Source organism: Rhinoderma darwinii, chromosome 2, assembly GCF_050947455.1.
Source record: "Rhinoderma darwinii isolate aRhiDar2 chromosome 2, aRhiDar2.hap1, whole genome shotgun sequence".
NCBI classification, from domain to species: domain Eukaryota; kingdom Metazoa; phylum Chordata; class Amphibia; order Anura; family Rhinodermatidae; genus Rhinoderma; species Rhinoderma darwinii.
This window is the reverse complement of record NC_134688.1, coordinates 150,254,457-150,276,034: the sequence shown is the minus strand read 5'-3', so window position 1 is coordinate 150,276,034 and position 21,578 is coordinate 150,254,457. Positions and strand designations below refer to the sequence as shown.

Here is a 21,578-nt window from a genome sequence, read left to right as displayed (position 1 = left end):
TGTAAATTTATATCAAATTCGTAATTGTTTTTTTTTGCGAGACAGAAATAGTTAAATTAGTGGCTCACTTTTAAATAAATCACTATCACTACTAACACGAGATGCAATTTTGGAAGGACCAATATCATTTTTGCAAAGATTAGCTGACTGTTATCCCCTATTTCCTCTGAAGTAGCCAATATAGCAGTGCTGTACTGTAGGCACTTGTCAATCACATGCACGGCGGTACCTGAGGTGAAACTTAATTGTGCCATTGTAAGTTAGAATCTCCCAGAGAAAAGACGTGATGTATTTATTATATTACGTATCATACATTTTAAGTACACATTGTCTGCAGCCTGCAATTCTACCAGTCTCTTGACTGTTTGTATTTATGACTATGAGATTGTAAGCAGCAATGTGTTTAGTAAAAAGTTACATTTAAATAATAATTTACATTATGGACATTTCTCTAAGGAGAGACATGTATTTATTGTTTGTAGTTTCTTCTAACACCTCAGGCTTAGGAAATATTGCAGTTTTTCCTTTTTCAAAAAGTTTTTTTTGTGAACAATAAATGAAAAAGCATATAGAGGAATTGATAGATTTTATTATAGTTTCTATTATTATTATTATTATTATTATTATTACTATTGGCTTACTATTTAACTATTTACTATTATGCTAGCAAAAATAACCACAAAATGAATACACATTTTTTTTATTTCCATTTTCGATCTTTTTAGCACATACTTAAATTTTCTGTTGTGTCTCTTTTTCAACTTTTTAATTCTTTTATTTTTCTTGTACTTTTTACAAGGTGTTACATTTACACCTACATCTACAGCTACATAAAGTAGATATTTATTACTTGAATAAACCTTAATGCATTTGAATCTTTTCATTTTAATTTAAGTCAAATAAGGCAACAAACTACATATAAAGTTGATGTTGCAATTGAATAGGACTACAGTATACAATGACATAACATACAGATTTCTAAAAATAAAAAACATACAGTAGAAAGAAAAAATGCAATGCAAAAATACATCATTAATAATTAAGAAACATGATTTCCCAAGTGACATAAAATATACAGATTATTAATCTCATTGGCATTAAAATAGCAAGAAACCTTGATGTTTGGACACAAGCATTCCCATCAACACTAAGTCAGTCTCGTCGTTCCTAATTAAATATGAAGCTTCTGTGACACTAATAAGGATTAAAGCAGTTTAAAGACCCTGAGTATATCAGTCAAACACATTAGCTTGGAAGTTGATAGCAGGCAGTTTTTTTTTCCTTATGACTTGCCAGGATTCTACCCCCTGACCCCATGTGTGTCTTAGAATAGAGACACTGGCACTTGCACATCAGTAATTCACCAGCAGAGACCCTTTATGAGGGAAAAGAGAAGCGAGTCACATTGAGTATACAACAAATGCTACAAAGCCTTGACCCACTACTAGCCTCAGTGAGCCACAAGTACAACAGCACAAGCATCACACCAAGAATGAGTTGCATTACTACCTACCCTACAAATCAGTGTGAAGAACAAAATGCAATTTGCTGCACAACAGTTCTCTCCACAAACAGCAGATTTCAGCTAGTACAGCACAGAAGAGATGACACACTTACTGTAATGTCCCATGGAGAAGAGTTCCCATCGAGACAGTGCCACAGTTGCTCTCCACTCAATGCAAAGGGTTAATCATCAGGAAGAAATAGCATACCATCTATTAGCAGGCAGCCCTCTTAGATAATACATATTTCCACATATGATAAATCCCGGGTAAACCTGTATTTCTATTTAAACACCTTGCAGAGTAAAGCCTAGCACTGCATCTGGTTGCCAAAGCACAATCAATATAGAAGGAGCAGTATTTTATGATTGGAGAAGTTGTTGTGTTTTTGGTGGTGAAATTCATTATTTAGTATCTGAACCCTCAGCATTTCAGTATCATTTATTCATAAAGTCCCTTTTTGCCAGGAGGAAATGGATACAGCTATAGAGAGGGAGAGAGAGTGTGTAAAAGAGAGAGAGGGAGATGGAGAGAAAGGGAGAAGGAATAGGAGTAAAGAGAATTGATGATATTGATCAGGTACTATCCTGAAACAAAGGCTAGGTGCTCTATTTTAGTTGACAACTGTGACAGATAAAAAAAACAAGCAAGTGAGGGGGAAGGCTAAGGCCTTGAACATCACAAGCTTTAAAGAACGTTTGAAGAAACCATTATGACAAGCAGGTCTAGGCAAGCTGCTGCAAACGATGTAGTCAGAAGATTCATTAAAAAGTGATGCTTTGTTTGCCTTGTGAATATGAGGTTTCTAGCTCGTGCGGTATACTTTCCTGTCAATGAAATTAGATTTCTCGATTGAACAATGTAGTGAAGTTTTGTCAAAACAAAAAAATAAAAATATTAGAAACAAATAAACACTGCAATTTGTTAGGTCATATAGAAAAAAACAAAAAAATGTCTGTCAAAGCTCTAAATAGTGGAACTCTTGGGCATATATGTTTTATGTGTATGAGGAAAATACATAAGCGACATTACCCTCATATTTGTATTCATTTTTGTCCTCTTTCAATTATATTTTTGTTTAAAAATAGAAGGCAACGTATTTGAATGTAATGTTTAAATCTTCTATGATCTATATGAATGTAGAAATTGTTATTAGTAGTTAAGAAGATATTTCAAAGTATAGAGGGTTTTTTTTTTTTTTTTTAGAAATGTGTAAAACTTTTTCTCTTATTTTTTTGTAAAATATTTTTGTAAAGAAATTAGAACATTAGCATTCTAGGTATAAAATCACATACATACTGATGATTATACATTTTTTTTAAATATAAATTGTAGTTAAAAAGAGAATTGTGATTCCAGAAAGTTATCAATTCAGGTATGTTTTATTTTTCATCTCATCAAATGCAATCATTTAATTGCATTGACAAATACATATTGCATTGATTGCTAGGTACAGTGGATGAAAGAGATAGTACGTATATAAGCGCCATGTTTTCTTCTAGTTAAAAGATGTTTTATATATACTTGTAATTCGTACTGACTAAAGCCTACCTAGGTAACATGCTACTTTGGTGATTAGTTGTTGTGATTTAGGACCATGTTTAAAGAGGACCTGCCAGCTCTCCTGACATGACTGTTTTAGTAAATACTTATATATCCCCCATGAAATAACAAGTCTGGAGCATTTTTTTATTAGATCTCTTAGGCTGGGTTCACACGTGGCGGAATTTCACTTAAATTCCGCTGCGGACACTCCGCAGCGTTAATCCGCAGCGGAGCCGTTTCTGCATTGACTTCCACTTCTATTTAGAAGTGTTCGTTTAGACGATGCGTAACATTCCGCTGCGGAGCATAGGCTGCGGAGCGGAATTTGGTGTCCGCAGCATGCTCTGTCTGTTGCGGAGCAGTGGCGGACTCACGGCGGAATTTCTCCATTGACTTCAATGGAGATTCTAAGTTCCGCAATGAAGTCCGCAGCTGTCATGCACATGTTATGTGTGCTGCGGATGCGTCTTGCTTTTTTGCCATGACATTTCTTCATTCTGGCTGGACCTATGTATTTCTAGGTCTACAGCCAGACTGAGGAAGTCAATGGGGCTCCCGTAATGACGGGAGCGTTGCTAGGAGACGTCTGTAAATAGTCACTGTCCAGGGTGCTGAAAGAGTTAAGCGATCGGCAGTAACTGTTTCTGCACCCTGGATAGTGACTACCGATCACAATATACAGCAACCTGTAAAAAAATATAAGTTCATACTTACCGAGAACTCCCTGCTTCTGTCTCCAGTCCGGCCTCCCAGGATGACGTTTCAGTCTAAGTGACGGCTGCAGCCAATCACAGGCCAAGCACAGGCTGCAGCGGTCACATGGACTGGCGCGTCATCCAGGGAGGTCGGGCTGGATGCCGAAAGAGGGACGCGTCACCAAGACAACGGCCGGTAAGTATGAAATTCGTTTACTTTCACTAGGGAAAGTGCTGTCCCTTCTCTCTATCCTGCACTGATAGGGAGAAGGGAAGCACTTTTCCCGCAGTCCGCAGCAGCTAGTCCGCATCAATTTACTGCACATTTTGTGCAGATCCGCAGCAGAATCTGCAACGCAGATTCTGTGCGGCATTGATGCGGACAGTTGCGGAGGAAATCCGCCACGTGTGAACATGCCCTTACCGTTCCTCTGTTATTCCTTCTACAAATTTATGAACAATTTGACCAGAAATGTTACCAGTTGGGGTGTGTCCCTACACAGTCTGACACTGTTCAATCAATGCTCACGGTCTCAGACTGTATGGGACACACCCCTTTGAAAAGGCAAATGGTACCACCCGGTTGTTAATTTATTCATAAATTTCCACTAGGAATAACAGAAAAACAATACAGAGTTCAAAGAAAAGATGCTCCAGAATTGTGAATTTATGGGGGAATACACGTATAAACTAAAACAGATATGTCAGGAGAGCTGAAAGGTTTAAGATATAAGAGTTACAAAATCAGTATGTCCAGCACTTAAAAGCGCTAATACATTGATGTTACTTGAAAATCATATAAAAATGGAATTTTTCTGGTCAAAGAATTTGCACCATTATAATTGCCCAAATGCAAACTGATAATTTTGGGTATCTCCTGTAGTCTTCTTATACTTGCCAGAAACATGACTTGGGTTTTATTCAGGTTGGAGAAGTTTTCCTTTTAGAACTTTTAGGAGCAAGCCCCTGCTTTCTTCTTCTCCTCACCTTTCCTTGGGTCTTTTTTGTGGAGCTCTCCTATCTTTGTAAACCTTTAAAAGGGATTTTTAAAAAGCAACAATTAAAAAGATCAATCAGTGTGATTAGTGCAACTTTATAAATAGTTTTATTAAAAATGATTTTTACTTTTTGAGATACAGCTGTTCTGTACAGACAGCAGCTGTATTGTTCGCTAAATCCTGCTCCTGTCCGGTCCATGGGACTGACAGGTTCAGTGAAAGCGGGTCCTGCATGTCTCTGACACGCAGGATCCACCTGCAATCTATCACATCTAAGTTCATAGCGAAATATACAGCTGTTCTGTATGGAGAATGCAGAGCAGCTGTAAAAAAAAAGAAAAAACGAAAAGGCCATTCAAATGTTTACATAGCCTTTAAGTTATTTTTTATGTTCTTAAGCATTATGCCTAAGTCCAATGCAATGCTTCTACGGGAGAATACCTCCATAATAAGGCATGTGATGGAACAGGACAGAATTTTTTTTTTCTCTTATTCCATATGAATCGAAGAGAGAAATTATCTGTGCTACTGCATATAAAATCTGATGCATACAGAAGTACAGTATGGGTCAATAGAAGGCGTATTATACAAATATGTGAGACACTCATGTGCATAAGCTCTATATGACAGTGGTCTGCCTCCTCATTTTCCATTTTTTGTTGTCCATATCATGCAATACTTCGCATATAGCCATATGGTTCATATGTTTGGTAAAGGTAGTGTAAAGGGTTTGCCTGACACAGGTTCTGTGTCGACGCCCGGGGTTAATCAGCCTTCATCAGCTCCAAGGTCTGCCAGAGTGACGCGATCTGTTACCACTCAGGCTTGCAGGTTGAGGAGAGGGAGAACCTATCACAGCCTGGCCTGATGGTTCTAGCTCCTGCCCTTGGTCTATTTATACCCTCACTTGCATCATGTTCCTTGCCTGTGATTCTCTTGTTTCCTGGCTCTGCTATTCCTGCTATTTACCTGATTGACCGCTGTAACTTTTTGACCCTGGCTTGCCTGACTATTCTCCTGCTCTGTTTTGCTACTACGTACTCTCCTGGTTTGATTTGGTTCGTTCACCACTGCCTGTTGCTCACAGTCTTCCATGGGCAACTGCCCTTACTCCCCTTTGCTTCTGTGTGCCCTTGTCTTGTGTTGTCTGTCTTTGCACTTACTGAGCGTAGGGACCGTCGCCCAGTTGTACGCCGTCATTTAGGACGGGCCGTGCAAGTAGGCAGGGACTGAGTTTTTAGGATGGGGTTCTGCTCCCTAGAACCTTCCTGAGAACAAGCTGTTTGTTCCTCTGCAATTCTGGCTAAGGTTGCTGAGGGAGAATCATGACTCCGCACTATCTGGCCATCCAGGCATCGTGGGTACCAAGCACCTCATTTCCAGAACTTATTGGTGGCCTGGGTTGCTTAAAGACGTTAAGGCCTACGACGCTGCTTGTGAAATTTGTGCTAGGCCCAAGACTCCCAGGACCTACTATGTTCTTTGCCCATTCCCCAGAGACCTTGGACCCATATCTCCATGGATTTTATCACCGATCTGCCTCCATCCCAAGGCAAGTCGGTGGTGTGGGTTGTAGTAGACCGCTTCAGTAAGATGTGCCACTTTGTACCCCTCAAGAAACTACCCAATGCCAGGACGTTTGCTACCTTGTTCGTAAAACACATCCTGCGTCTCCATGGGGTTCCGGTCAATATTGTTTCCGAAAGAGGGGTACAATTTGTTTCATTGTTTTGGAGAGCTTTCTGTAAGAAGCTGGAGATTGGTCTGTCCTTTTCCTTGGCCTTCCATCCTGAAACTAATGGCCAAACGGAGAGGACTAATCAATCTCTAGAACAATACTTAAGGTGTTTTATCTCAGACTGTCAAAATGATTGGGTCTCCTTCATTCCCCTCGCTGAATTTTCCCATAATAACCGGGTCAGTAGCTCGTCGGGGGTCTCCCCCTTCTTCTGCAATTTTGGGTTTAATCCACGGTTCTGCTCCGTTACACCTGGTGGTTCCAACAATCCCGAGGTAGATGTCGTTCATCGGGAACTGTGCACAGTCTGGTCCCAGGTTCAGAAGAACCTTGAGGCGTCCCAGAGCATCCAAAAGACTCAGGCAGATAAAAGACGTTCAACTAACCCCCTATTTGTGGTCGGGGATCTGGTGTAGCTGTCTTCTAAAAATTTGCGCCTTAAAGTTCCGTCCAAGAAATTTGCTCCCCGGTATATAGGGCCGTACAAGATCATTGAGGTCCTCAACCCTGTCTCCTTCCGGCTGGAGTTACCCCCGTCTTTTCAGATACACGACGTGTTCCATGCCTCCCTCTTGAAACACTGCTCCCCGTTCTTGGCTACATCGAGGAAACCTCCGGTCCCTGTTCTCACTCCTGATGGGGTAGAATTCGAGGTAGCCAAGATTGTGGACAGCAGGATGGTCCAAGGCTCCCTCCAGTACCTGGTCCATTGGAGAGGATACGGGCCTGAGGAGAGGACTTGGGTACCCACCCGGGATATTCACGCCGGTATATTGCTCAGGAAGTTCCATCTTCGGTTCCCAAAACAAGCCAGGCCTATCTATAAAGGGTCCAGTGGCCTCTCATAAAAGGGGGGGGGTACTGTAAAAGGTTTTCCTGACACAGGTTCTGTGTCGACGCCCGGGGTTAATCAGCCTTCATCAGCTCCAAGGTCTGCTAGAGTGACTCAATCTGTTACCACTCAGGCTTGCAGGCTGAGGAGAGGGAGAACCTATCACAGCCTGGCCTGACGGTTCTAGCTCCCGCCCTTGGTCTATTTATACCCTCACTTGCAGCATGTTCCTTGCCTGTGATTCTCTTGTTTCCTGGCTCTGCTATTCCTGCTATTTACCTGATTGACCGCTGTAACTTTTTGACACTGGCTTGCCTGACTATTCTCCTGCTCTGTTTTGCTATTACGTACTCTCCTGGTTTGATTTGGCTCGTTCACCACTGCCTGTTGCTCACAGTTTTCTGTGGGCAACTGCCCTTACTCCCCTTTGCTTCTGTGTGCCCTTGTCTTGTGTTGTCTGTCTTTGCCCTTACTGAGCATAGGGACCGTCGCCCAGTTGTACGCCGTCATTTAGGACGGGCCGTGCAAGTAGGCAGGGACTGAGTTGCGGGTAGATTAGGGCTCACCTATCGTCTCCCCACCCCGTATCATTACAGGTAGTGTGTTTAAATATGTTTATTTCAGGTACACACACCCCAAGACATAAACGCTTAGGTTTTTGAGTAGTGACAGCCCGAGTTAAACACTCAGCAACAGTGCAAGCCAAAATACCCCTACAAGTGGTTTTTAAATGGCAGCCACAGTATAAGAACCTTGCAAAGTACCACACACAGTATCTCCATAATTTCAAGCCACAGTGTATCCTTAACAGTGACATCTACAGTGCCTCCTCAGAACAGTAAGAGCACCAGGCCATTATCCTTTTGTCACCAAATTTTACAGTAGGCACTAATCATTTCAGTAGGTAGTCTTCTCCTGGCACCCAACAAACCCAAAATTATTCATAAGACTGCCAGATAGTGAATCGTGATTGCTCCCCCCAGAGAACATGTTTCTACTGTTCTAGAGTCCAGTGGTGCTTTACACCACTCCAGCCGACCCTTGGCATTGTGCTTGATGATCTTAGGCTTGCCTAGAGCTGCTTAACCATGAAATCCCATTTCATGAAGGTCCTCATGCACAGTTCTTGTACTAATGTCACTTTCAGAGGCATTTTTGAACTCCGTAGTAAGCGATGCAGCAGAGGATAGACAATTTTTACGTGCCTAGTGTTTAAAACTTAGTGGTCCTGCTCTGTGAGTTTGGGTCTACTGCTTCGTGGGGCTGAGCTGTTGTTACTCCTAGATGCTTTACAAGATCACTTACAGTTGACTAGGGCAGATCTTGCAGAACAGAAATTTCATGAACTAACAGGTGGCATCCTATGACAGCACCACGTTTATAGTCACTGAGCTTTTCAGTACAACCCATATTACTACTAATGTATGTCTATAAAGTTTGCATGGCTGTGTGCTTGATTTCATGCACCTGCTTGTCCTAGATGTGGCTGAAATATCTGAATTCAATAATTAGGAGTGTCCACATATTTTAATCATATAATATATGCCAGTCTAGGAAGAATATCAGCACTGATTAGAAATACACAGCTCCATATTTATATGAACACTCATGCAGGTATAAAAAATAATTTTAAAGAACTAGGCCCCCAGCTGAAAGGATGGACCTTCAAAGGTTGTATTCTCTGGAATAATCTCTGTGCCATATGCAAAACAGCAAAGATGGCAGAAGCTTAGGAAGTACATGATTGGCTACAGCAGTCATATGGGATGAAACAACATCCCAAGAGGCTGGACTGCACTCAGAACAGAGGGCCGCGCCGTTATGACAACCGCTGGTTGTACGTATAAGCCTTTTTATTAATTTGAAATAAAATTTCAGCTTTTCTGCTGCATAATTCAGAACATGCAGCCTCCCGATTGAATTTAATGTGGAAAACCCGCAACAGAAGAGCAGCGATTTAAATTTATGCTGCGGATTAAAAAAACGCGGCACAGGTCAATTTATGAACGGTTTCTCGGCTGATTTTTTACTGTTGTGTGTGGATGAGATTTGTTCAAATCTCATTCACTCTGCTGCTACTGTATGCTGCAGATTTTGAAATCAGTTGCGGAAAATCCGCAGAATATATGCTGTGTGTGTTCCTACCCTTAGAGAGCATTGATTAAGGCTATATTCACACGATCTGTCACACGACCGTTTTCACAACAATGATGTTCTATGGGTGTATTCACACGGACGTTTTTAACGGCCCATGATTATTGGCCGTCAAAAAACAGGACATGTCCTATTTTTGGCCGTTTTCATGGCCAGACGGCCCCCATAGAAGTCAATGGATCCGTTTTTAACGGCCGTCAATACATGTAACAACCGTTAAAAACAGATCTGTGACATGGGGATTCAAGAAGCAAGGAAACTATTGTTCCACTTGCAGGCTATCGGCGGCGCGATGACTCTGAATGCCCTACACACTCACCAATGCAGCGCCGTCTTCTTCAGGTGTGCTCTCTAGTCTTCACGGGTTCTGCGAAGGTGACGCAATTACGTTATCGTGCCAACTTCGCGGAACCCGTGAAGACTAGAGACCACACCTGAAGAAGACAGCGCTGCGTCATCGCGCCACATTCGCAGAACCCGTGAAGACTAGAGACCACACTGAAGAAGACGGCGCTGCATCAGTGAGTGTGTAGGGCATTCAGCCAGAAGTTTATTAATAAATGTCGGGTATTGGGTAGTGTGACGCTAGTACAGGGGGCATTGTACATAGTTGTCAACTGTAGCGAATTTTCCGGTACTGTCCAGAATTTACAGAGACAGTGCCGGAAAATTACTACAGGGAGGGGGGGATGGTGTGGTGCGTTCTCCGGAGAGGTGTGTTTGGCATCATTTACAGGGAGGCTTTGTTGCATCATATACAGGGAGGCTGTTTGGCATCATCTACATCGGGGCTGTGTGGCATCATCTACAGGGAGGCTGTGTGGCATCATCTACAGTGGGGCTGTGTGGCATCATATACATTGGGGCTGTGTGGCATCATCTACAGGGAGGCTGTGTGGCATCATTTACAGGGGGGGGGTTGTGTGGGATCATATACAGGGGGCTGTGTGGCATCATCTACAGGGAGGCTGTGTGGCATCATCTACAGAGTGGCTGTGTGGCATAATCCACAGGGGGACTGTGTGGCACAATATAAAGGGGGCTGTGTGGCATCATCTACAGGGGGCTGTAAATAGTGTCTAGGTAAACATGTGCCTTCCTTTGAGTGTTTTCAGGGGATTAGGACAAAAAAAAGCCTGACAAACGGATCTCAAAACTGATGTAAAACGGCCATTAAAAACTGACAGATGGACTGGAAATGGATGAACATAAAGGGCCTGTTCACATCAGCGTTGGCTTTCCATTGAGGGGTTCTGTCGGAGGTTTCTGTTTTTTGAACGGAATCAATAGCGCAGTCCATTAGCAAGGTTTCCGTCACCATTGATATCAATGGTGATGCAAACGGAAGCTAAGGTTTCCATTTACCTTTCTGTTGAGGGGTTCACCCGACGGAAAGCTCCGATGGAACCCCTCAACGGAAAGCCAACGCTGATGTGAGCAGGCCCTAGAGACACACTGATGCAAAATGGACAGGAAATACTGACAGTTGATCAGTTTTTATGGCCATTTTTTTCACTGTCGTGTGAATGCAGCCTAAGGATTAAGTTGTATAAGTACTGTATATAACTAGTCTTTCAAAAAAATATGGTGAAAACTGTTCCATGTAAAATCCCCTCTATAGACAAGGGAACACCGATTCCGTATGAAGAAAAAAAGGTTCAATCTCCAGAGGCGACAAGACTTCTTTGCCATAGAAATTGTGAATCTGTGGAATAGCCTACTGTAGGAGTTGGTCACAGCAGGAACAGTAGATGGTGTTTTAAAAAAGGCTTATAGAGGCTCTGTCACCAGATTTTGCAACCCCTATCTGCTATTGCAGCAGATAGGCGCTGCAATGTAGATTACAGTAACGTTTTTATTTTTAAAAAACGAGCATTTTTGGCCAAGTTATGACCATTTTTGTAGTTATGCAAATGAGGCTTGCAAAAGTCCAAGTGGGTGTGTTTAAAAGTAAAAGTCCAAGTGGGCGTGTATTATGTGCGTACATCGGGGCGTTTTTAATACTTTTAGTAGCTGTGCGCTCTGAAGAGAAGTATCATCCACTTCTCTTCAGAACGCCCAGCTTCTGACAGTGCAGATCTGTGACGTCACTCACAGGTCCTGCATCGTGTCGGCCACATCGGCACCAGAGGCTACAGTTGATTCTGCAGCAGCATCAGCGTTTGCAGGTAAGTCGATCTTACCTGCAAACGCTGATGCTGCTGCAGAATCAACTGTAGCCTCTGGTGCCGGTGTGGCCGACACGATGCAGGACCTGTGAGTGACGTCACAGATCTGCACTGTCAGAAGCTGGGCGTTCTGAAGAGAAGTGGATGATACTTCTCTTCAGAGCGCCCAGCTAGTAAAAGTATTAAAAACGCCCCGATGTACGCACATAATACACGCCCACTTGGACTTTTACTTTTAAACACACCCACTTGGACTTTTGCAAGCCTCATTTGCATAAATACAAAAATGGTCATAACTTGGCCAAAAATGCTCGTTTTTTAAAAATAAAAACGTTACTGTAATCTACATTGCAGCGCCTATCTGCTGCAATAGCAGATAGGGGCTGCAAAATCTGGTGACAGAGCCTCTTTAAATAATTTCCTAGAACTAAAAAATATATGTGCCTATGTCAATGTAAAGAATTCTTATTTAAATGTTGATCCAGACTGGATGAGAAATATTGGAATAACCTAAAGTTATCCAGCAAAGTTTCCTGTGTGCACTTGATCCTGACTACTATTGCTACCAGTTATCAGCCTGTATCCAGTTTTCCGTTACAAGCCTGCATACAGTAATCCGCTACCAGCCTGCATACAGTAATCCGCTACCAGCCTGCATACAGTAATCCGCTACTTGCCTGCATCCAGTAATCAGCTACCAGCCTGCATCCAGTAATCTGCTACCAGCCTGCATACAGTAATCCGCTACCAGCCTGCATACAGTAATCCGCTACCAGCCTGCATACAGTAATCTGCTACTTGCCTGCATCCAGTAATCCGCTACCAGCCTGTATACAGTAATTCGCTACCAGCCTGCATCCAGTAATCCGCTACCAGCCTGTATACAGTACTTCGCTACCAGCCTGCATACAGTAATCTGCTACCAACCTGCCTACAGTAATCCTCTACCAGCCTGCATCCAGTAATCCGCTACCAGCCTGCATCCAGTAATCTGCGACCAGCCTGTATCCAGTTACCTGCAGTTCACCAGTGTCCAGCTACCTGCCTGCGTCCACTTACCAGCTACCTGCCTGTGTCCAGCTACCCATTACCTGCCTGTATCCAGCTGCCAGCTACCTACCTGTATCCTGTTATTTGCTGCCAGCCACTACTCTCAATGGTGCAGTAGCCTAGTGGGTCCACAACTCGCGGGTTGCACTTTGTAACTCCAGTTTCAAGTTCAGGTTCACACTAATTAACATGAAGATTTCTAAAACGATTGCTGTAACAGCGTTTCCATTAAAAGGGTTCCCTAGTTTGGATAAGTCAATTTCAGATTGCGCACTCCTAGTAACACAAATTGGCATCTATTAAAACCTTTGACTTTCATATGAGCTTAGTGCAAAGATTTAGATAATAAAAAGTGAGTTCTCCCCCTATTCGCTTAACGTGATTTATTAAAGAATATGACATGGATTGTCTAAAGAAGACAGTCTCATCATCACTTTGCCAGATAAAGAATATTTGTACACCAAAACCTTTATGTTATTGGAAATCTTTCAAGCTGCCCGCAAAAAAAAAAATTGACATTTGAAACTAAAATAATAAAGTCTTGGAGGTTTACAAAAGTATTCTTTTACATCAGTGAAACCCTAAAATTTCTGATAAAGCTATTGATTCAATGCCTCAGTGTTTGCACTGTTGCCTTGCAACGCTTGGGTCTTGGTTTTGTATCTGACCAAGGACAACATCTGCATGGAGTTTTTATGTTCTCCCCGGGTTTGCGTGGACTTCCTCCGGGTACTCCGGTTTTCTCCTACACTACAAAAACATACTAATAGACTCATCTGGAATTTGGAATTTGTAAATGGGTACAGGGACTGATGTGAGTAATGATGATTTTTGTACAGCGCTACAGAATATCTTGGAGCTATATAAAATATATATATATATATATATATATATATATATATATATATATACACACATATAACTAAATAGTAGACCAACAATGTTTTAATTTGATTATATATGAGAGGTGGTTGTTTTATATTATTATCAACGTCACAACCTGTAAATGTATTTTACATGGTGTCCTACATGGTTGTACATGCGATACACTACATGGCTGAAATTCTGTGAACTTTAAATAAATATTTTTTTGTTGAACATGGCATAGCAAAATTCTTGGTATTAATATGGAGGTGGTTTCCCATTTGCATTGATAACAACCTCCTCTCTTCAAGGTTTTTGAACTTAGGGAAGCACACTCAGTTTTTAACTTTTTCTCTTTAAAGACAGCCAAAACCTGTCTTTCTCACTAATAAGACAAAAAAAAAATCACTATGTTGTATTTGATCTGGCACTAAAATTCATACAATAAAGACATAAATAAATACTTTTATAATATATCCATCTTTATTGTATGTATTTTAGTTCCATATCTATTACAACAGGTTTTTGAACTGTAGCTGCATGCTTTCACTCTCACAGTGGAGGCTGTGTATAAATAATGGCGTACCAGCAGAGTGCATGACTCTTGGGGAACACAGCTGCCCTCTTGAACAACTCCAGTTCCAACATGCCGTTGTCCACCAACACTTTTCTTACAAGAAAACATTTAAATATGGTATTTATGATGAATGGGTGCCAAAATTGCATTGATAAATGACAGGGTGCCTTACAACCATCTATATGATTTGTAGTAAATTCTGGAAATTTGACAAACTTACTTGTTGGAAAAAGTGGCATCCTATGGCAGCTGACACGCTTAGGGCATGTTCGGACGTGGCGAAATTCCACTGCGGGCGGGCTGCAGTGGAAATCTGCACTAGTCTTTTTTTCAATAGTTTTTTAGGGAACTTAGTTTAGACATTGCGGAAAATAACAGTGCAGAACTTAGGCTGCGGGGCAGAATTTATACTCTGCAGCATACACAGTCTGTTGCGGAGAAGCAGTAGATTCTCACTGCGAATTTCAGCCTTCAAGTCTGCTGTGATATACGCCACATCTGAATTAACTGTCAAATATGCAAATTTTGCTGCAAACTCATTGCGTAATTGCTTCAAATTTGTGGAAAAATCTGCAGCACGAAATTTCTGCCACAACTGAAGGTGGCATTAGTGACACCCAATGTACATCAAATGTTTGTCTATCCTTGCGTTTAATTACCTTTTTATAATTGGTTTGACCGAAATGGCTGAACTCACTCATTTAAAGCGGTTTACACATACTAATGGCCATGTAGTGTATAAGTACATGGTCCTAGCATGCGCAATTGCTTTGCAGTCCCTGGCCTTGTAGAGACCAGTGATGTTGGTGCACACTAGAGACATTAATCAAGCCAAAGGAGCGGTGTTTGGCTAGGTTTAAGCTAAAGAGCCCTTGACTTAGCGTGCCAGCTGTGGCGCATGTACCATAGGTTGCTGACCACTGCCTTAGTACCTAGGAAGATTCTAAGCTACGATTCTTAAGTTATCCCTTGGTATACCATTCTGTTTATGAAATGTTCCGATTTTGAACAAATTCACTAGCTAAAGAAGAATTATGGGTACACCTATTAACAGTCTACGTTCCTCACTATACTAAGTTAGGCATACTGTACCATCATCTATAATTTATACATGAGTGCATATAGTTACCCTACTTACAGTCTTCTTCTGCTAGAACTTGCAGCTGCTTTTCTCAGCCTGTGGAAGGGTCAGATTGCCTGGCTTACCCATGTCTAAACCTGTACAAGCTGCAGATTCGGACAGGTCCACCATAACAGATGACAGTCCAGTGAGCCCGGGTTCTAACAGATTAATGAGCCCCTAATACAACAGAGACCTAAAGGTCTATTAGAACACAACCCCATTTGAAGTTAACTTTGGAGCCAATAATTATCCTCTATGGTCTATTTTTATGGTCTGATTTACAAATAGCCTATTAGACCATATTGAGCACATATTATCTGTGTGCAATGATAACAGCAGATTTTATGGTGCAATGCTAAGTGAATATCTTCATGTTCTGTACAGATGGGACATGGGCCATCAGAACCTTTTCTTCTGGTTACCCAAGGTATCCTCATCTGACACTGACAGCATGAAAATGATCTCTTCAATCAGACTGTCACAGGCCACCATCTTTGAATAAAGGGTTAAAAAAAGGAAGAATGTTTATTGTCTCTCTGAGGCATAGTTCACATCTCGTTATTCAACTATGTTTAGCCTGTATGTTGGGAAAGCTCCCAGTGTACTTGCTAAACGTGTCCGGAGGGTTTCTATTGTCCCAACAGAGGCCTAAGAGTGTACTTTTGGCCTCTTTGAGCTGTTATAAGTCAGCATACGTTTCAAATTGAATAGCTTAATAGACCATGCTATTTAATCCTGAGGGATCCTGCAAAAAAAAGTATACTGTGCGGCATGTATTTTTAGCATGAGAACTGTATGGTATCCGTTACAAGTGTGTGTTAAATGTATACGTCAGGGAGCATCCGAAGGACCAGAGTCCCTTAGAAGAACATCTAGGAGTGCACGACCTGGGGATTATGGCCCTGGGGAAGCTCCTGACATGACTGTCCATATATGGACATTGACATCAGGAGATTCTCTGGGCACAGCACTGCAGATAGTCTCTTCCAGGGGGGTTTGGGCAACAAATAACACTGTGTTCCTTCACAGTGGGGTACGTTGTAGTCTTCCGTCAAAGTGTCCTCCCAACGTATACCTCCGGCAGAAGGCAATATGCTTATGTGAAGTGGGTCTAATGGGTAAATGAAGCTTTGTCTTGGAGAGCAGGATACAGAACCTGCAGATCCTGTAACATGCACTTCACTTACATTAAGGATTGATTGATGCAAATGGAATGAAAAGGGAGCTGGGATGAGACTGTGCCAGTAGGGGGAAGTAAAGAATGTTATGTATGGTGCTTGGAACACAAGTGGGTAGAGCATGACGAGTAGAAGAAAAGGTAAGAAGAAACAAGTTGTAGACATGATACACAGAGCTCTTCTATTAATAACCTGACTAACCTATATTTAAAAAAAAGAGTGCAACTGGCATCAATAGGAAAAGGAGGAAGAGTAGGTGTTGTGGATACTGCTTTATTGAGCTTTTCTTTATTTGTACTGGAATATTTAGTGTGATGTACGAAACATGCATTCAACATTCTAGGAAATATAGCAATGCATGTTGCATATTTAATTTGTTTAACTAGTCCTTTTTTCCAGTAGATAATACATTTATTTACTCATCCAATAAATTAATCATCATTTATCATGAATTTTATTTTTGACATTTAGAGATTTACCCAAGGGAAGGGTAGCAGACACAGTTATCCTGAAGGTACAAGAAAGACCCTTATCACTCATTATTGATCAAAGTTTTGTGACCTCTGAAGAAAAATACAAAACATAAGTGGACTTAAGATCATGGGAACAGAGAGATACCCAGAAGCTATATAAGCCACCGCTGGTGTTCCTTATTAACATTCTTTTCATGGCAGCAAAAAGGCTGTACTTTGAAAGGCTATAACTTCCAGTTATTTGGTGTGAACCACTAGTTTATAAAATACACATATATAAAGTGATTGTACATACAGTATATTTTCCATTAATTAAACTAACAGCTAATTTGATACAATACAGCTGAGTCACTAACCTGTATGAGATTAAAAAAAATCAAGTGGAAATGTACAAATATTACGAGCTTAACATGTCTCTCACATCACAGAGCAAAGTTACCACATCACATAATTCTGCCATTTAACAGACTGACAATTAAGTTCTTTGCACTGTGATTTGTATTTTTTTACAGGTGTATCATAAGGCATCAGATACTCTCCAAAAAGTAATACTGAGGCTAGTAACCCAAGTTTAAAATGTCATGCTTCACCTAACTGTACATGGCATCACATTATGCAGGATTTATGAACAATATAAAACATATTTATTAATTTGTGAAATCTATTTATCTATCTATATGAATCGCAACTTTTTTTTTTTGTTTTTTTCTTTTATGGGAAAAATATGTATTGCCCATTTACATGTTCTCATTTACAGATAAACATAGCATTATTTGCAGAGTTGAACCAGGTGCAACCAGGTGCTATAAATCAGGCCTCACTACTCTGTAGAGCCTGCTCTGTGACTTGAATTGCAAGTGGTTTGTATATTAAGTGGAGTTCCAAAAACCGGATTGATTTACTGTGTTGTGTGTGACAAAGTGGGGGGCCATTGTATGTGATATATGTATTGATTGCTTGCTTGCTACAAAGTTTGCAAAAGTGACATAATTTGTAACTATTTTTCCCTTGCAGTTTCCTGAGTAGCTGAGTAAGGGGGAGGGGTTAGCTGCAACCAGGTGCAACCAGGTGCTATAAATCAGGCCTCACTACTCTGTAGAGCCTGCTCTGTGACTTGAATTGCAAGTGGTTTGTATATTAAGTGGAGTTCCAAAAACCGGATTGATTTACTGTGTTGTGTGTGACAAAGTGGGGGGCCATTGTATGTGATATATGTATTGATTGCTTGCTTGCTACAAAGTTTGCAAAAGTGACATAATTTGTAACTATTTTTCCCTTGCAGTTTCCTGAGTAGCTGAGTAAGGGGGAGGGGTTAGCTGCAACCAGGTGCAACCAGGTGCTATAAATCAGGCCTCACTACTCTGTAGAGCCTGCTCTGTGACTTGAATTGCAAGTGGTTTGTATATTAAGTGGAGTTCCAAAAACCGGAGTTCAAAAGAGGAGTTAAAACCCAAGTAAGTGCTCTTCTACTTCTTTATCTTTTTGATTAACACCTGTTCGCTGTTTTTTTTGTAACTGGGATAATGGACAGCAAGATTGGAGGTTTTCTTCGGTGCACAGTTTGCCATATGTATGCACGACTGGAGCCGGAGTTCCAGGGTGAATATCTCTGTGGCAGATGTGAGCATATTGTTCACCTGGAAGCTCGTATTAGAGATCTGGAGGAGCAGAATGCAACACTGAGGAGGATAGACAATTTTGAACGGAGCTTGCTGCTCACAGAGCATGCAGTTAGTGGGTTACAACTGGAGGGTGAAGACATGGGTGAGCAGGATCAGGTAAGTAGCTGGGTTAATGTAGTTAGGGGCAGTAGAAAGGGGTCAAAGACAAGGAAGGCCGATCCGGTTTCTGACATTCCAGGCAAAATTGCCAAGTTGGGTGATGATGCGAGGGTGTCAGTCTCAGAAATGGCAGCCCTAGTGGATACTGATCTCCCTAACAGCCGGGAGAACAGCCCAGCTAGTAGTCGGCGGGATGGTAATGCAGGTAAGCCAAGACAATTGATAGTCGTAGGGGATTCTATAATCAGGAAGACGGATAGAATTATTTGTCGCCAAGACCACCTCAACCGAATGGTTTGCTGTCTCCCTGGTGCCAGGGTTCGGCATGTGGTGGAACGGGTGGACAAATTGCTGGGAGGGGCTGGTGATGATCCAGCTGTCGTGGTCCATGTCGGTACCAACGACAGAATAAATGGTAGGTGGAGGAGCCTTAAGAATAATTTTAAAGAACTAGGCTACAAGCTGAAGGGAAGGACCTCCAAGGTTGTATTCTCAGGAATACTGCCTGTGCCATGCGCATCACAGGAAAGACAGCGGGAGCTCAGGGAGTTAAATGCATGGCTGAAGTCTTGGTGTAGAGGAGAAGGATTTGGGTTCCTAGAGCACTGGGCTGACTTTTCATTGGGGTACAAACTGTATTCTGCAGATGATTTGCACCTAAATGGAAGGGGGTCCGCTGTGCTGGGGGAGAGAATTCTAGCTGGGGTGGCGGAGTATTTAAACTAGGGCTGAGGAGGGAGGCCAATGTAGAAAAAAAAGGGGTAGCCAGGTTAGAGAGGGGTCAGACTATATTGGTGGGGGGAGATACAGAATGTGGGGAGAGGACTAGACAACAAGATAAGGAGATCCTTTCGTTACAAAACATCAGTGTAAATAAAAAGGACCGATTAATGTCAAATCACATTTCTGATAATAAAAGTGAAAAACTGACAGGCAAGTTAAAGTGTGTGTTCACAAATGCCAGAAGTCTAGCAAGCAAAATGGGGGAGCTGGAGGCCTTGATACTGGAAGAAAATATAGATATAGTTGGTGTTGCTGAAACATGGCTGGACTCTTCACATGACTGGGCTGTAAATCTACAGGGTTTTACACTTTTTCGTAAAGACAGGACAAATAGGAAAGGTGGTGGTGTATGTCTGTATGTGAGAAGTGATATGAAGGCGAGTGTGAAAGAGACAATAGTGGGTGAAGACTGTGAGGAGGTTGAAACCTTGTGGGTGGAACTAGAAAGGGAGGTAAACACTGAAAAAATTACTTTTGGTGTAATCTATAGACCCCCCAATATAACTGAGGAGATGGAAGGTCAGATATATAAACAGATGGAGCGGGCTGCACAGGCGGGTACTGTAGTGATAATGGGAGATTTTAATTTCCGGGATATTAATTGGTGTCATGGTTCGGCTTCAACTGCAAAGGGGAGACATTTCCTCAACCTGTTGCAGGAAAATTTTATGGGCCAGTTTGTGGAAGACCCGACTAGAGGTGAAGCTCTGTTGGATCTGGTCATTTCTAATAATGCAGATCTTGTTGGGAATGTCAATGTTCGTGAAAACCTCGGTAACAGTGATCACAATATAGTTACATTTTACCTATACTGTAAAAAACAAACGCAGGCTGGGAGGACAAAAACATTTAATTTTAAGAAAGCCAATTTCCCCAGGATGAGGGCGGCAATTCAGGATATAGACTGGGAAGAACTAATGTCAAATAATGGAACAAATGATAAATGGGAGATTTTCAAATCTACTTTGAGTTATTATAGTGCAAAATTTATTCCTACAGGTAATAAGTATAAACGACTCAAATTAAACCCCACATGGCTTACACCTTCTGTGAAAGGGGCAATACATGACAAAAAAAGGGCATTTAAAAAATACAAATCTGAGGGTACAGCTGTAGCCTTTGTAAAATATAAAGAGCTTAATAAAATCTGTAAAAATGTAATAAAATTAGCAAAAATACAAAATGAAAGGCAGGTGGCCAAGGATAGTAAAACAAATCCTAAAAAATTCTTCAAGCATATAAATGCAAAAAAGCCAAGGTCTGAACATGTAGGACCCCTAGATAATGGTAATGGGGAGTTGATCACAGGGGATCAAGAGAAGGCAGAGTTACTAAATGGGTTCTTTAGCTCTGTATATACAACAGAAGAAGGAGCAGCTGATGTAGCCGGTGCCAGTGCTGTTAATATATCAGTTGATATACTGAATTGGATGAATGTAGAGATGGTCCAAGCTAAATTAAATAAAATAAATGTGCACAAGGCCCCAGGACCAGATGGGTTACACCCTAGAATTCTTAAAGAGCTTAGTTCAGTTATTTCTGTCCCCCTTTTCATAATATTCAGAGAATCTCTAGTGACTGGCATAGTGCCAAGGGACTGGCGCAGGGCAAATGTGGTGCCTATTTTCAAAAAGGGCTCTAGGTCTTCCCCGGGTAATTATAGACCAGTAAGCTTAACATCCATCGTGGGGAAAATGTTTGAGGGGCTATTGAGGGACTATATACAGGATTATGTGACAATAAATAGCATTATAAGTGACAGCCAGCACGGTTTTACTAAGGACAGAAGTTGTCAAACTAACCTAATCTGTTTTTATGAAGAGGTGAGCAGAAGTCTAGACAGAGGGGCCGCTGTGGATTTAGTGTTTTTGGACTTTGCAAAGGCATTTGACACTGTCCCCCATAGACGCCTAATGGGTAAATTAAGGACTATAGGTTTAGAAAATATAGTTTGTAATTGGATTGAGAATTGGCTCAAGGACCGTATCCAGAGAGTTGTGGTCAATGACTCCTACTCTGAATGGTCCCCGGTTATAAGTGGTGTACCCCAGGGTTCAGTGCTGGGACCACTATTATTCAACTTATTTATTAATGATATAGAGGATGGGATTAATAGC

General features: G+C 41.5%; 1 long non-coding RNA gene across 2 annotated transcripts in view; it reads left to right on the top strand.

Moving 5' to 3' along the window:
• The window catches only part of LOC142740839 (uncharacterized), a 63,944-nt gene that overhangs the window by 16,320 nt on the left and 26,046 nt on the right, over positions 1-21,578 (top strand). For both annotated transcript variants that reach the window (XR_012880893.1, XR_012880892.1), the window contains exon 3: positions 16,896-16,938. This is a non-coding gene — a long non-coding RNA (uncharacterized LOC142740839). The remainder of the gene's footprint in view (positions 1-16,895; positions 16,939-21,578) is intronic.